At 31.5% G+C, this 13834-nt stretch overlaps 1 pseudogene; it reads left to right on the top strand.

Moving 5' to 3' along the window:
• Window positions 1–475: 475 nt before the first annotated feature.
• On the top strand, window positions 476–2956 carry LOC107900140 (mitochondrial arginine transporter BAC1-like; annotated as a pseudogene).
• The last annotated feature ends 10878 nt before the right edge of the window (window positions 2957–13834 follow it).

Genomic DNA, 13834 nt, shown 5'->3' with positions numbered 1-13834 from the left:
CAGAAAACCCAATTTGTAGATTTGAGGCTTTTTTTATCTTTATTGACAATGGAGCACCTACCAGTTGAAGTCATTGGAAACATTTTGTCTCGGCTTGGAGGTGCCCGAGATGTTGTGATAGCCTCTGCAACATGTTGGAAATGACGAGAAGCTTATATTTGTTTAATATATATGAGTTCGGTTATATTGTTTTAATATATTGTTTTAATATATTGTTATAATATACTGTTGTAATTATATTGTTTTAATATAATGTTTTAACTTTTAAATTTTAGTATACTGTTATAAATATACATTTAATTTGTAACACGTTAATTTCTAACACATTAAAAAAAACGGGCCGGACCCGGGCTTCATATTTTTTCATGGGTCGGGCCTGGGCAAAATATCAGGCCCATATTTCGGGCCAGGCCAGGCCCAAGCCTAGGAAACGGGCTGAAAATTTTTTTTGGGCCCTGCCCGGCCCGGCCCATGAGCACCTATATTATATAGCTTTATCAAAACAAAACCCGATGGAGGAGGTTTCCACCAAACCTTCCGGTTACAAAGAGTACGTTGCAGGCTTGCTCGCCGGTGTTGCCACCGTCATCGTCGGCCATCCTTTTGATACTGTCAAGGTATAATAAACTTGTTGCTTTGCTTTTGTCTTTTTTGGGTGAAAAGAAGAAGATTTTTAAGATATGGAATGGGTCTGGACAAGTTTTGAAGATCTATACCTGTTAAGTGAACTGGTGAAGAATATACTTTAAATGAAGGGTTGGGATTGTAGGAATGTGGGTACATTTGTTGAATTCAAACATTTGAATGTTGATTAGAAGCTTTTATTTGCTGGATTTGTTGACAATGCTGGCTTAGTAAATTTGTTTGTAGGTGAAGTTGCAGAAACACAGTACTGAAGTTGAAGGGATTAAATACAGGAATGGCTTGCACTGTACTGTTCGGATACTTGCAACTGAAAGGGCATGCTTCTTGAAAGCCTTTATATCAATTTCAACAACCCCATTTCATTTAAACACACACATGTGCTTGTCAAATCCTATAAAAATCTTGGCATCTCTTATATATGCTTGTCGTCCTCTCCCTTTGGCATTCTTAACTTCCCGTGGAGAACTCATGTTTAAGTTTGGCAGGTTAGAAGGCTTTATAAAGGGGCAACATCATCTTTTATTGGAGTGGCTTTTGAAAGCTCGCTTGTTTTTGGCATTTATTCACACACAAAAAAGTTTATTAAAGGCATTTATTCAAAACAATTCTAGGCATGTTTCTAATTAATTCGCAATTTTTTTGGCTAATGTAGGGATAGGGGTGTGCATTCGGTTAACTGACCCGAAATAACTATAACTGAATTAACCGACCTTCCAAAATTTTTAACCGTTAACCGAACCGAATTTAAAAAAAAAACATTAACCGAACCAAAATTTTTTTGGTTAATTAGGTCGGTTAACCGAATTAACCGAAAATTGTATGGTTTTTATTTTTGGTTAAAAATTAACCGAATTAACCGAATCACCCGAATTACCAGAATTAAATCATTACATAATTAAAAACATTACATAAGTCTTTGAATCACTACATAATTAAAAACATTACATAATTCTTGAAATTAACACACAATTGAAATGTAAGTCTTTAATATTCTCCATTTATATTCATTTCTTCTCTTCAAAAAGTCTCCATTTGCATTAAACCTAAAAAAAAAATGTATAATTAGGTAGATACTTAGAGTTAGACTTTAGTTTTATTTTTATTGAGTTGGTAATTGGGTAGACTTTAGTTTTAATTTTATTAGGTTGGGTAATTGGGTTGGGTTGGATAATTTTATTTATTAATTTGTTCGGTTAACCGAAAAAATTTCGGTTAACCGACCGGTTTTGAACTGAATTAACCGTTAACCGAAAAATCATAAAAAATTTAACCGACCCCCGACCGAAAAAATTCGGTTAACCGACCGAATTCGGTTAATCGGTTGGTTAACCGACCGAATTCGGTTAATCGGTCGGTTAACCAAATTTTTTCGGTTTTACCTGAATTATGCACACCCCTATGTAGGGAGGAGTTCGGTGTAGTGGGCCGCAGCCCCAAGTAATAATTCCTTCAGCTGCTTTTGGTGGAGCTATTATCAGTTTTGTGCTATGTCCCTCGGAGCTGGTGAAGGTTAGGATCTAGTTTTTATTTGCCCTTTTTACTCCGAAGCATGCATGTAACAAGGCGGAGCTTCTCCAGTGTAGGATGCAAGTTCAAGGCGCTGACTTGATTGTGCAGTTAAAACCATAAAAAGTGATGGGGTGAGAAATACTCTGCTTTCTGCCAACTTAAATACGTTACTAGTCTAAGCTAAGAGAACACCTTTCAGGTTACAGGCATGTTTCCTGGGGGCTCTACAGCATTGTTGAGAGAATCTGTTGGAAATGCAGTCTTTTTTAGTGTATACGAATACGTTCGTTAATATATGCACTTACAGCTAAACACGGATTCATCTGATCCTCACAACTTGACTGATGTAGGAATTGGAATTCTAACTGGTGGTCTAGGTGGTGTTGCTGTAAGCATTCTAACATCCTTGCGTTTTGAATTTTTTAATTCGAGTTACTGTCTCTATTTGCTGATTTTTGCTCCCCAGTTCTGGTCAGCTGTTTTACCTTTGGATGTGGCAAAGACTGTTATCCAGACTGCACCAGATAAAAGCTGTCAAAGAAATCCTTTTCAAGTTTTAAATTCGGTAACACGATCTGATTCCCTCATTATAGTAATGGAATTAGCCTTTCCTAGTATTGGAGCATAGTGAAGGTGATATAGATGTAATGATTTTCTTGCCTCACAGATTTACAGGAGGACCGGCGTTAGAGGATGCTATGCCGGTTTGGGTCCTACAATAGTAAGAGCATTTCCTGCTAATGCAGCTGCAATTGTCACTTGGAAGCTAGCCATGAAGCTTCTCGGAATCAAGAACGAGTAAGGAAGTCACTTCATTCATCTAATTTCAAGAGGATTCTAATTTTAACTCATCATCGTTATGATCTCAAAGCTTGAATTTTGGAAGAAATGGTGCAAAGTTTGAGCTGTGTGTTACCTTATCCGAATTCTTTTTGATGTCTTTCTATTAGCAATCCTGGAAAGAATATCACATAGCATTAATCCAAACCAAGGAACAAATGGTTAAACCTTAAAAGTTCGTGAGTACATTGGACAAACACGAATATATTTATTGATTGGGTACTGCCATCTCTGGTAGTCATTATCAATCTCACTCTTACCTTTTTTATATTAAGAGACTGAATTTTGTTTCTGTTAATAATAATAATAATAAATTAATTCTTGTATACTAAATTTAAATTTAAGAGTACATTGATTCTTTTATTAAAAATATATTCTTTGTATGTACATGGCACACCACGTATCATTATTTTGTTATTTCATTAGTTACGTCAATTTTTAATATCACAAATAGATGAATTTTTTAATAGAAAGAAACAATTTGTTCTTTAATTTTGTTTATTTATTTTTAAGGAAAGAAGGTAAAATGTAATTTGATTCATAATACAAAAGACCTTTGTGATATTTTTACTTTTACCCTTCATTATTTGACAGTAAGTTTTAAGAAGTGAAGGCTTTTTTATTTTGAATTGATCTAAATTTTTTTATTAATTACGAAAATGACTCACTTGAAAAGTCATTTATGAAAATAACATGTTTGTTACAATAAACTTTACGTCGGGGTCTTTAGCAGCATAACTCTTAATAAGTACCCAATCGTTGGTCAATTTAAAAAATGAATAATTTCCTTAGGTGTTGTCGTTGCCATTGGCGGCACAAGTAAAAATACGCATACATGTCATGCCAAAATATCTATATTTTGAGGGAAAAGGAAAAAAAAAGTTATAGTTTAATAGGTGTTGTTGTTGTCATTGACGACACCGACGTTTTTATTAAAAAAAAGTGTGTTAGATATATTTTAAGTCATGTCGTTGCCATTGGCGACATTGGTGTTTTGTTACAAACCTTAATATTAGTGGCAACAGTGTGTTTTTAAAAAAAATGATTTCTTAATTTGCATCGTAGGTCTCTATGGCGGTATCGAAGATTTAAAAAAAAAAGTTTTTGTCATCCATTCTCTAAAACGAAGACCTGGATCTAGTGTAAAAAAAAATTAAGAGAAAAAATTGATATATGCTTGGATAAAATTGAAAAATCAATGGCGGGAAAGAAAACTGAAAACTTTTGAAAAAAAGTAAAAAAAAATATGGGGGAGATTGAAGAAAAGTTGAATTAATAAAGAAAACGGTTAGGTAGCTGGATTATTAGCATTTAGCAACTTAATTTTGTTTATTTTCGAAAATAATGGGTTAATGAGTTAAAAACACATTAAATACAAAAGATATTTTTTTATGGAAAATAGATGGATTTTATTCATTAAATAAATAAACGGTTTAACATGCAAACATAATAAATGATAATAAAACCAAGAAATTAAAAAAAAAAAGGTGTTTGGGAAAATAAAATGTTTCCTCAAGAACCAATGAAAATCTAGCCAAAAACCGGATATGGGGAACTCTTTAACGGCTTCCTATTTGCTTTACTGTTTTCGTCTGAAGAAGAAAGGTTTTGATAAGTTTTCTTCTTATTTTAATTTTCAGTCTTTTGACAGTTCATTGATTTTGTAATTTTCAATATCCTTTTTCTCTTTTAATAGAAGTCATTCATTACAGTTTTTTTTAAAAGATGAAGATAAATTAAATAGCAAAAAATCGTCGCCGCTATTGTGAACTCTCCACTGTCAAAGGCTTTCTTTGTTCGGATTAACCACCAAGACAATCATTTCTTTCTCCTTTTATCTTTCTCATTCTAGATTCACCTTTCTCACCATTAGAGCTTCTGTAATTTTCAATGCTTTTTTTCCCTTTTAATGGAAGACATTCATTACAATTCAAAAATATATATAAAAAAAAAAAGAGATGAAGATAAACTAAATAGCAAAAAATTGTTGCTGTTGTTGTGAACTCTCCACAATTGAAGGCTTTCTCTGTTCAGATTAACCATCAAAACAATCATTTCTTTCTCCTTCTATCTTTCTCTCATTCTAGATTCACTTTTCTCACCATTAGAATTTCTATAATTTTTAATGATTTTTTTCTCTTTTAATGGAAGTCATTCTGTAACATCCCAAACTCGGCCTAAACGTTATGGCCGAATCTGGCGATGTCATATTGTAACACCCCTTACCGGTATTCGACGCCAGAATAGGGTACGAGGCATTACCAAAACACATACATTTATAAACGTATTAAAGTGAGTTATAAAATTTCATACAGATTAAAACTTTCAAATTATTATCTTCGAATCGCTAATTAGGGTTTACAAGGCCCAATATATATATACTCATTCGATCCAAGTCTTATAGTTATCACTATTTGTTCATTTCATAGCCATATATGAACTTATAATCCTTCACTTTCTCGTCATATGAATTTATCAATTATTACTTGCTTCTCGCGAGTACCTGAATTGATTCGTATCATTTCATATTCTCGTATCGTCATATTTTTCCTATTAAACCATTGTAATATATTAAATATTCAGTATCTTGTAAAGATTCACTAATCCATCCCATATACTTTGACACAGATTAATTCACAATTCACAAGTCTTATCATTTCAAAGCTTATAAGACACATGTACATATCTATACTAACTCGTATGAGTCTCATACTCATTCATATGCTCAATAAATCCGTTAAATCATTTTAACATTGAAGAATCGATATTATGTTAGAAACAATACTAATAACAATCATAAATATTTTCATATTAATTTCATATATCACTTACTTAACTTCAAATATCATTTCATAAATATGTAATTCACTAACACATCTAGCCATATACAATATCCAATTGGTGAAATCACTTAATTGAATTCAACTTCAACAATCACAATAAATCTATCACTTGAGTGTGAGTCCATGTAACACTTACCAACTTTGTCAAATTAGTGAACGTCTTATGGAATTGATTACTTTATTTTCTCGATGCCATAGTCCAACTATGGTCTTACACGTAATCACATAACATATACCGATGCCATAGCCCAGCTATGGTCTTACACGGAATTACATATCACTTATTGCCATGGTCCATCCATGGTATTTTCCGTCAATTGATCTTTATCACTGAATGAAAGTACTCAACCCTACGTTTTACTCAATTTGAACTTCTTTCCAATTTATCTATCTTTCTCAACAATCATAATTCAACCATGAATATATATATAATAATACATTATTTCATGCATAATACTAACAAATAATTGTTTGGTTTCATCCATATGAATTTACAATTCAATTCATAATAACTAATTGAAATGAAACATTCTGTCATTTCTAATTCAACGTTTATCAAATAAAATCGACATATGACCAATTTATATATAAATCATGCATATATTTTATTTTTTCCTCCTCTTCCTCTCCATTCCACATCCTTAATGTACATAACACTCTTATAAATAACATTTTCTATAATTTTACTATTCACTCACATGTATATTCAAAGCTATCTATCCGAGTCAGAGTCACTAAATTATTTTTATCTAGATCTACAGAGTTCTGAATTAAGATCCGTTAATTTTACCTAAAACTAGATTCACATATCTTCTTACCATAAAATTTTCAGAATTTTTGGCTTAGCCAATAAGTACATTTTATTCTTTAAATTTTCCCCTGTTTCACTGCTCGATAGTTATGACCTCTTTTTACTAAAAATTAATTATCTCACTGTACAGAATTCGGATGGTACTTACATTTATTTCACTTGAAAATAGACTCATTCAGGGTTCTAATAATATAAATTTTAGCCCGTAATTAATTTTTTACAATTTTTAACAATTTTTCAAAGTCAGAATAGGGGATTCCAAACTCATTCTGACCCTGTCTCACTAAACTTAAAATATCTCAAAATATATAAGTCTTTTGCTTGCCTTGTTTCTTTTATGTAAAAATAGACTTATTAAGATTTCCTTTCATATCTTATTCACTCTCTAATTCGATTTTCACCATTTTTGGTGATTTTTCAAAGTCACACAACTATTTCTATCCAAAACTATTTTGCTGCTAATTCTACTATTTCATAATTTCACTTTTTCACTTTCGATCACTATTCAATTCAATTCCACACATACATTCATCATTCAATTACACTTAATCGTTACATGATCTCATATATTTTCACTTAGTCAATTTCCCGTTGAACACTCGGAATATACACAGATACGTAGAGAATTAGCACATAAGTGCCACACTGATATGTAGCCAAAGCTACCACTGATACGTAGCCGTAGCTACCACTGAAATGTAGCCGAAGCTACCACTAATATGTAGCCATAGCTACCACTAAAGTGTAGCCGAAGCTACCACTGATCAATAACACTGGAAATGTCCAAGGGTCTGCTCACACAAGCTATCAGGTGTTTGCAACACATGCTAGATCACCCAGCACCCGAGACTCACTGTACCACTGTAACACTGGTCTCTAGTAACATGTCACTTGTATCCACTTCTATTCCTAAGTTCAACCGATAATTTACACTTAACACTTTATTTTAAACACTTTATCACTTGAATAATTCATAAACAATTTTCCTTCCACATTCAATATTAATTCACATATCAAATATAATTCACAATTTATAAAAATATATTGCTATTATTTACACATAACTTACTTTGGTGCAACAATATAAAAATTTAGCAATTTAGTCTTTAATCTTTTCTTTTCTCCGATCAAGGTCGATTCCACTTCTTTCTTGATCTATAATAACACATTTGAATTATTTAATACTCACATTTATCGAAACAGTCCTTGAATAAAACTTTAGAAAAATTATAATTTTGCCCCTAAACTTTTACATATTTACACTTTTGCCCTAAAGCTCGTAAATTGAACTTCATCCCTTATTATTATGTATTATGACATGCTAAACATTTTCCCTTCTATGGCAACATCGAATTCTCACTCTAACACTTACTTATGAACATTAGGTATTTTTACCGATTATGTCGTTTTACTCGTTTTCACTTAAAATCGCTTAGCAAAAGTTGTTTAACATAATTTCAAGCTTCATATTCTACCATAAAACATCAAAATAAACACATTTCACCTATGGGTATTTTTCCAAATATAAACCCTAGGTTAAATTATTGCTAGAATAAGCTAAATCAAGTTACCGGGACTCCAAAAACGTAAAGAACATTAAAAACGGGGCTTGGAATCACTTACTATGGAGCTTGGAAGCTTGAAAACTCTAACTATGGCTCCCCCCTTGTAAAATTCGGCCAAGGCTTGAAGATGGACAAATTTTTGGTTATTTTGGCCTTTTTAATTCTTTTAATTACTAAAGGACCAAAATGCCCCCAACTTAAAATTATCCTATTTCACTTATCTCATGTCCATTTTTGTCCAAGAAGTTAAACAATGGTATAATTTCGATTTAAGAACCTCTAATTTAAAATTTCATAACAATTGGACGCTTTTAACATGTAGAACTCAACTTTTGCACTTTTTACAATTTAGTCCTTTTCACTAAATTGAGTGCCCAAACGTCAAAATTTTCGAGCGAAATTTTCACAAAATCATTCCATGAAATAGTATAACATAAAAATATAATAAAAATAATTTTTTTCTCATCGGATTTGTGGTCCCGAAACCACTGTTTCGACTAGTCCCAAAATCGGGCTATTACACATTCCTTATCGTTCAAAAAAAAAGATGAAGATAAACTAAATAGCAAAAATTGTTTTTTCGATGTGAACTCTCCACCATTGAAGGCTTTCTCCATTTAGACTAACTACCAAAACAATCATTTCTTTCTCCTTTTATCTTTCTCACATTCTTGATTCACCTTTCTCACCACTGGAGCTTCTGTTTTTAGCCAGGTATATATCAATTTTTTTTTGTTCTTCTTTGTCCTCATGCTTCTTCACTCGATGATGAAGGTACCAGTTTTTTTTTGCACCGAATCTAGGTTTTCGTTTTAAAGAATGGATGACAGATTATTTTTTTAAAATTTTCTTTGGTGTTGCCATAGAGGTCGGCGACACCCATTAAAAAATATTTAAAAAAAACATACCAGTGCCGTTGTAACATCCTCAAAAACCCCTTGGTCGTAAATAATATGAGATAAAATCTTATCGAAATAAGGTATAAGATCAAAGAAATGAAAGTTGCAATATATTAAAAGAGAGTTAAATCAAGAAGCATGACATGATGTATTAAGGAAGGGACTAAATCGTAAATATGTGAAAAGTTTTTGGCTCAAGTGTAAATATTCAAAATTTAGGGAATCAAAGTGTAAAAATGAGAAAGTTGAAGGACCAAAAGTGAAAATAATACAATTTACTAAGATATGGAATTGGCATGCAGGGACAAAATTGAATAGCTAAAAAATTATGAGTGACTAAATTGTAATTTTACCAAATTAAGTGATGATTCAAGGATAGAATTTTGAAAGATCATAAAATGTAAAATGATCAATTAGCAAGAGGGAGAATTCTAGAATGTAATGATGATGTTGATGATATTTTGGTGATTTTTTAATTAATTAGTTAAATATTATTTTATTAATATTTTACTTAGATATTTATTAATATTTTATTTAGAAAATGGTAGTACAAAAAGAAAGGAAGGATGAATGAAATTTATCATCCTTCCAACATGAGTGAAAGGATGGGAAAAGAAGTTTTCTTTTCTTTACAATTTAGTCTTTTGCCATGAAAACCTATCTTTTTACCTCAAATTTTTAAAAATTTCCTTAGATATTAAAGAGAGAAGATGAAGTAAAGATTCTAGAGAATATGTTCATCAATTTAGAAGCAAGAAAATAGTAGATGAAAGTGGAGAAAATGAGAAGAAAAAGGAAGGAAAGTGGCGAATATGAGAAATGCATAGAAATGAAGAAGAAATGAAGAAAATCTTGACAAATGAGGTAAGTTTCATACTAAACCTACTTGTATTTCAATAGATTGAGTTAAAGATGTTTTGAGTAAGATGTATGAAACATATATTTAATCTAAATACTAGAAATTGAAAGTATTTGATGAAGAATAGAGACTTAAAACACTAAATTGGTAAGAGAGAATGTGATTTGTATGGTGAAAAGTACTAAAATTAAGAAATGAATATGTAATCTACACATAAACATAAGTGTCTAACTTTTATAGTAACCAAAAGTATGACAATTATGTGTGAATGAATGAAAGATAGCGTAAAGAACCATGGAAAAGAAAATATTTTTTTTTCATTAAAACAATTTGGACAGCAGCAGTGACTTAATTTTGAAAATTCACCAAAAATTATAGAAATTTAGTTATAGATTGAATTAAATATATAATTAAAGCTTATTTAGCCTAGTTTCATATGGAAGAAACGGTGAAATAAACGGAATTTTATAGTTTGAGATATATTAATTTTCATAAAACAAGGTCGGAGTGGATTTGGGTTTCCCTATTCTGAATTTGGAAAATCATAAAAAATTTTAAAAAATTTATTAGGGTTTTAAATTTATATGCTTAAATTCTTAATGAGTCTATTTTCAAGAGAAATAAACGGAAACATAATCCAAATCCCGTAATAAGAGATAATTAATTTTTAGTAAAGAAAGGTTGAAGCTGTCAAACAACAGAATAGGAACAAATTTGAAGAATTTACTGTACTTATTGGCTAAGTCATAAATTCTGAAAATTTTATGGTAAAAATATATTTGAGCCTAGTTTCAAAAACATCAAACGGATCTTAATTTAAAATTCTGTAACTCAAGATATAAATGATTTAGTGACTATGACTCAAGTGGACAGCTTTGATATGAACACATAAGTAAATAGTGGAATTATAGATAATATTACATATAAGCATGTTATATACTAAAAGTTAAAGATTCTAACAAATATATACATAAAGGATGTGGAATGGAGAGGAGGAGGAAAAAAATATGAATATATATATACTAAAAGTTAAAGATTCTAACAAATATATACATAAAGGATGTGGAATGGAGAGGAGGAGGAGGAAAAAAAATATGAATATATATATATTCATATTTTTTTCCTCCTCAGTAGAAGAATTTGAAATGTTTCGAAATAATTATAAGTGATGGAATGATTAATACATGTGAGTATGTTTAAACAAATTGATAAAATAATAAGTGAATAATTATTAATTGATGTGTAAAGGTGATTATGGGTTGGGCTACCCAACCCGGCCTGATGGTCCGCCCGAAAAATGGGAGGGTTCGGGTAAAAATATAGGCCCGAAATATGGGTTTGGGCAAAAAAATGATGCCCGTTTAGAAAATAGGCCAGGCCTCGGGTAAAAGTTTTTTGGCCTGGGCCTGGCTCGACCCGAATTATATATTAAATATATATTTTATTTTTAATCAAATATATATTTTTTATTTTTAATCAAATATATATATTAAATATATATTTAATATGGGCCGGGCCGGACCGGGCTCGGGCTTAGCAATTTTCTCTTGAGCCGGGCTTGGACAAATTTTTAGGTCTGTTTTTAGGCTCGACCCGAAATATGGGCCTAAAATTTTGTCTAGGCCCATCCCGAACCTGGCTCGGCCCGGCCCATGATCACCTCTATTGATGTGGTATTGAATTCTTTGTTAAAATTTTATGAAGAATTAAATTGATTGGCACAATTTAGAAATAAATATGAAATATACGTAAAGTGGGTAAACTACTTTGGAAAGTGCAAGTCCTCCAATGGTCTTATTTGTAAAACTTTAATATTTGTGTTAATTTTATATACTTTGTTATCTTTAATTGAATATCATGTTTTTATGATGATTTGATATTAGAAATAGATGTAAGTAGATGATATGTACAATAAAGTGGCGGTTATGACATCTAATATATATTCAGGTAATGATATATAAAAATAAAACATGAAACTTGTAAGAAAATGGAGATGACGTCATGATGACAAGTTCACCATGTCACGACGTGAAAATCCCAACAACGCGACTACAGTTCAAAATTTTTTATGAACTTTACAGTTTGGCCTTTGATCAATTGTGGATGTTTTAATGAGCTCCTTTAACTCATTATTAGTTCTATCGTAAATTCAATTATAATTAAAATGAGTTAATGATCTACATTAATTAAATAATATGATAAATTGATCTAAATTTTCAATAGTTGCTTCGGCGACGAATGTGACATCCTGATACCTTGACTCGACGATCGGGTTGGGTATGGGGGTGTTACAACTATTAATGGCAATGACAACACCAAAAAAAATCTGACATGCTGTTGTTTTTTTCATAAAAATGTCGATGTCGCTAATGACAATGGCAGCATCTATTAAAATATAATTTTTTCCCCTCAAAATACAAGTATTTTTGGCATGACATATACACATATTTTTACTAGTGCCGCCAATGGCTACCGTAACAGACCAATGATTGTGTACTCATTAGGGGTGGTGTCGCCAATGACAACAATGACACTAAAATTTATTATAGCAAACAGTTCATTTAGTATATAATTTTTTAAATGGGACATTTTCATAATTAATAAAATTTTTTAGGTTAATTCCAAACAAAATCCGAATGTGAATATGTAGCTAGCATCTACAATCCAACTATATAAGCTAAATTGACAAATTAAAGAATAACTCAGAATTGGCAAAAAAAAAAACAAAGAAAATATTATTTAACTCAACCTGAACTGAAAATCAAAGGTTCAACTAATTTGACTTTCGGTTTAGTTTTTTTTTTCTTCTTCTTTTTTTAACATATTGGTCCCTTATGAGTTGATGGTTTGTTCCGAAGGGTCTAATGGAAAGAAAAAAATTGTCCATCAAACTAGGGTACCCTATTGGTGTAGTCGTCTTTGGAGAGGGAAAAAAAAAACCCTTGTCTGATCAATGGTAACTTGTGGGTTTTAATTGAACACAGTTATGGAATTTATCCAATTGTCCTTTGTACCTTGGGCTACATTCAATATAAATACAACAGTTGCATCATGTGATTCACCATTAGTGTAGAAATGACAAGATATCATATATGTTTGATATTAAATGCAAGGACCGTGTGTGAATAGCTCATTTTGAGTGTCCCATATCTGTTTTGTTTATTATGACAAAATATCATACCCAAGTTGGGCCATCATGAACCATGCCACTGCATGTGCTGGTTTGTTCCCACATGAGACATGACCTAATTCGACCTTTATTTATTTTTCAACATTCATCACCGTCCGCAAAATTAAAATATTACAAACTATTAAAAATGAAAGTACAGTAGGGTACATGATGGATTCATCGGTCATGGAATGGAATATATGGTCCTTGGAAAAGAATTCATATACTACAAATTTGTATAATACGTTTTTTTTCCTCTGAAAACAACAAAGAAACTCAATTGGGCAACCCCTGGGATGGACAAATTTACCCTTGTTTGATGGAAAAAATGATATTTATTTAGAGGGCAAATAGATGAATTTCTCTTTTTATGATTGAAGTGAAAGGTGGGCAAATACGTGAATAAAAAAGAAACTAAAAATGGAGAGTGAGATCTTTGTCTGCACATAACATTGAAGAGTTTGGCCTTAACGTGCTGGTTGGGTTTCTTTCATGTTTGGCAATTAAGTATATCTTGGCCACATATGGTGGGGGCAATCATCATCTCAAAGTGTGGTGTGGGTTTGTAGTAGGGCCCGTTATGTTTTTTTTTCTTCGATAGTTATAAAAAGAAGTAGAACATAAACATAAAATTTTACTAAAACCATTCGAACCCATCTGCGTTGGTTGTCTTTATTATTTCTCCACGTTATAA

The sequence above is a fragment of the Gossypium hirsutum genome, chromosome D06 (genome assembly GCF_007990345.1).
Source record: "Gossypium hirsutum isolate 1008001.06 chromosome D06, Gossypium_hirsutum_v2.1, whole genome shotgun sequence".
Lineage (NCBI taxonomy): Eukaryota > Viridiplantae > Streptophyta > Magnoliopsida > Malvales > Malvaceae > Gossypium > Gossypium hirsutum.
Note: the sequence above shows the minus strand (reverse complement) of the source record. Positions and strands in the feature narration are given on the sequence as shown.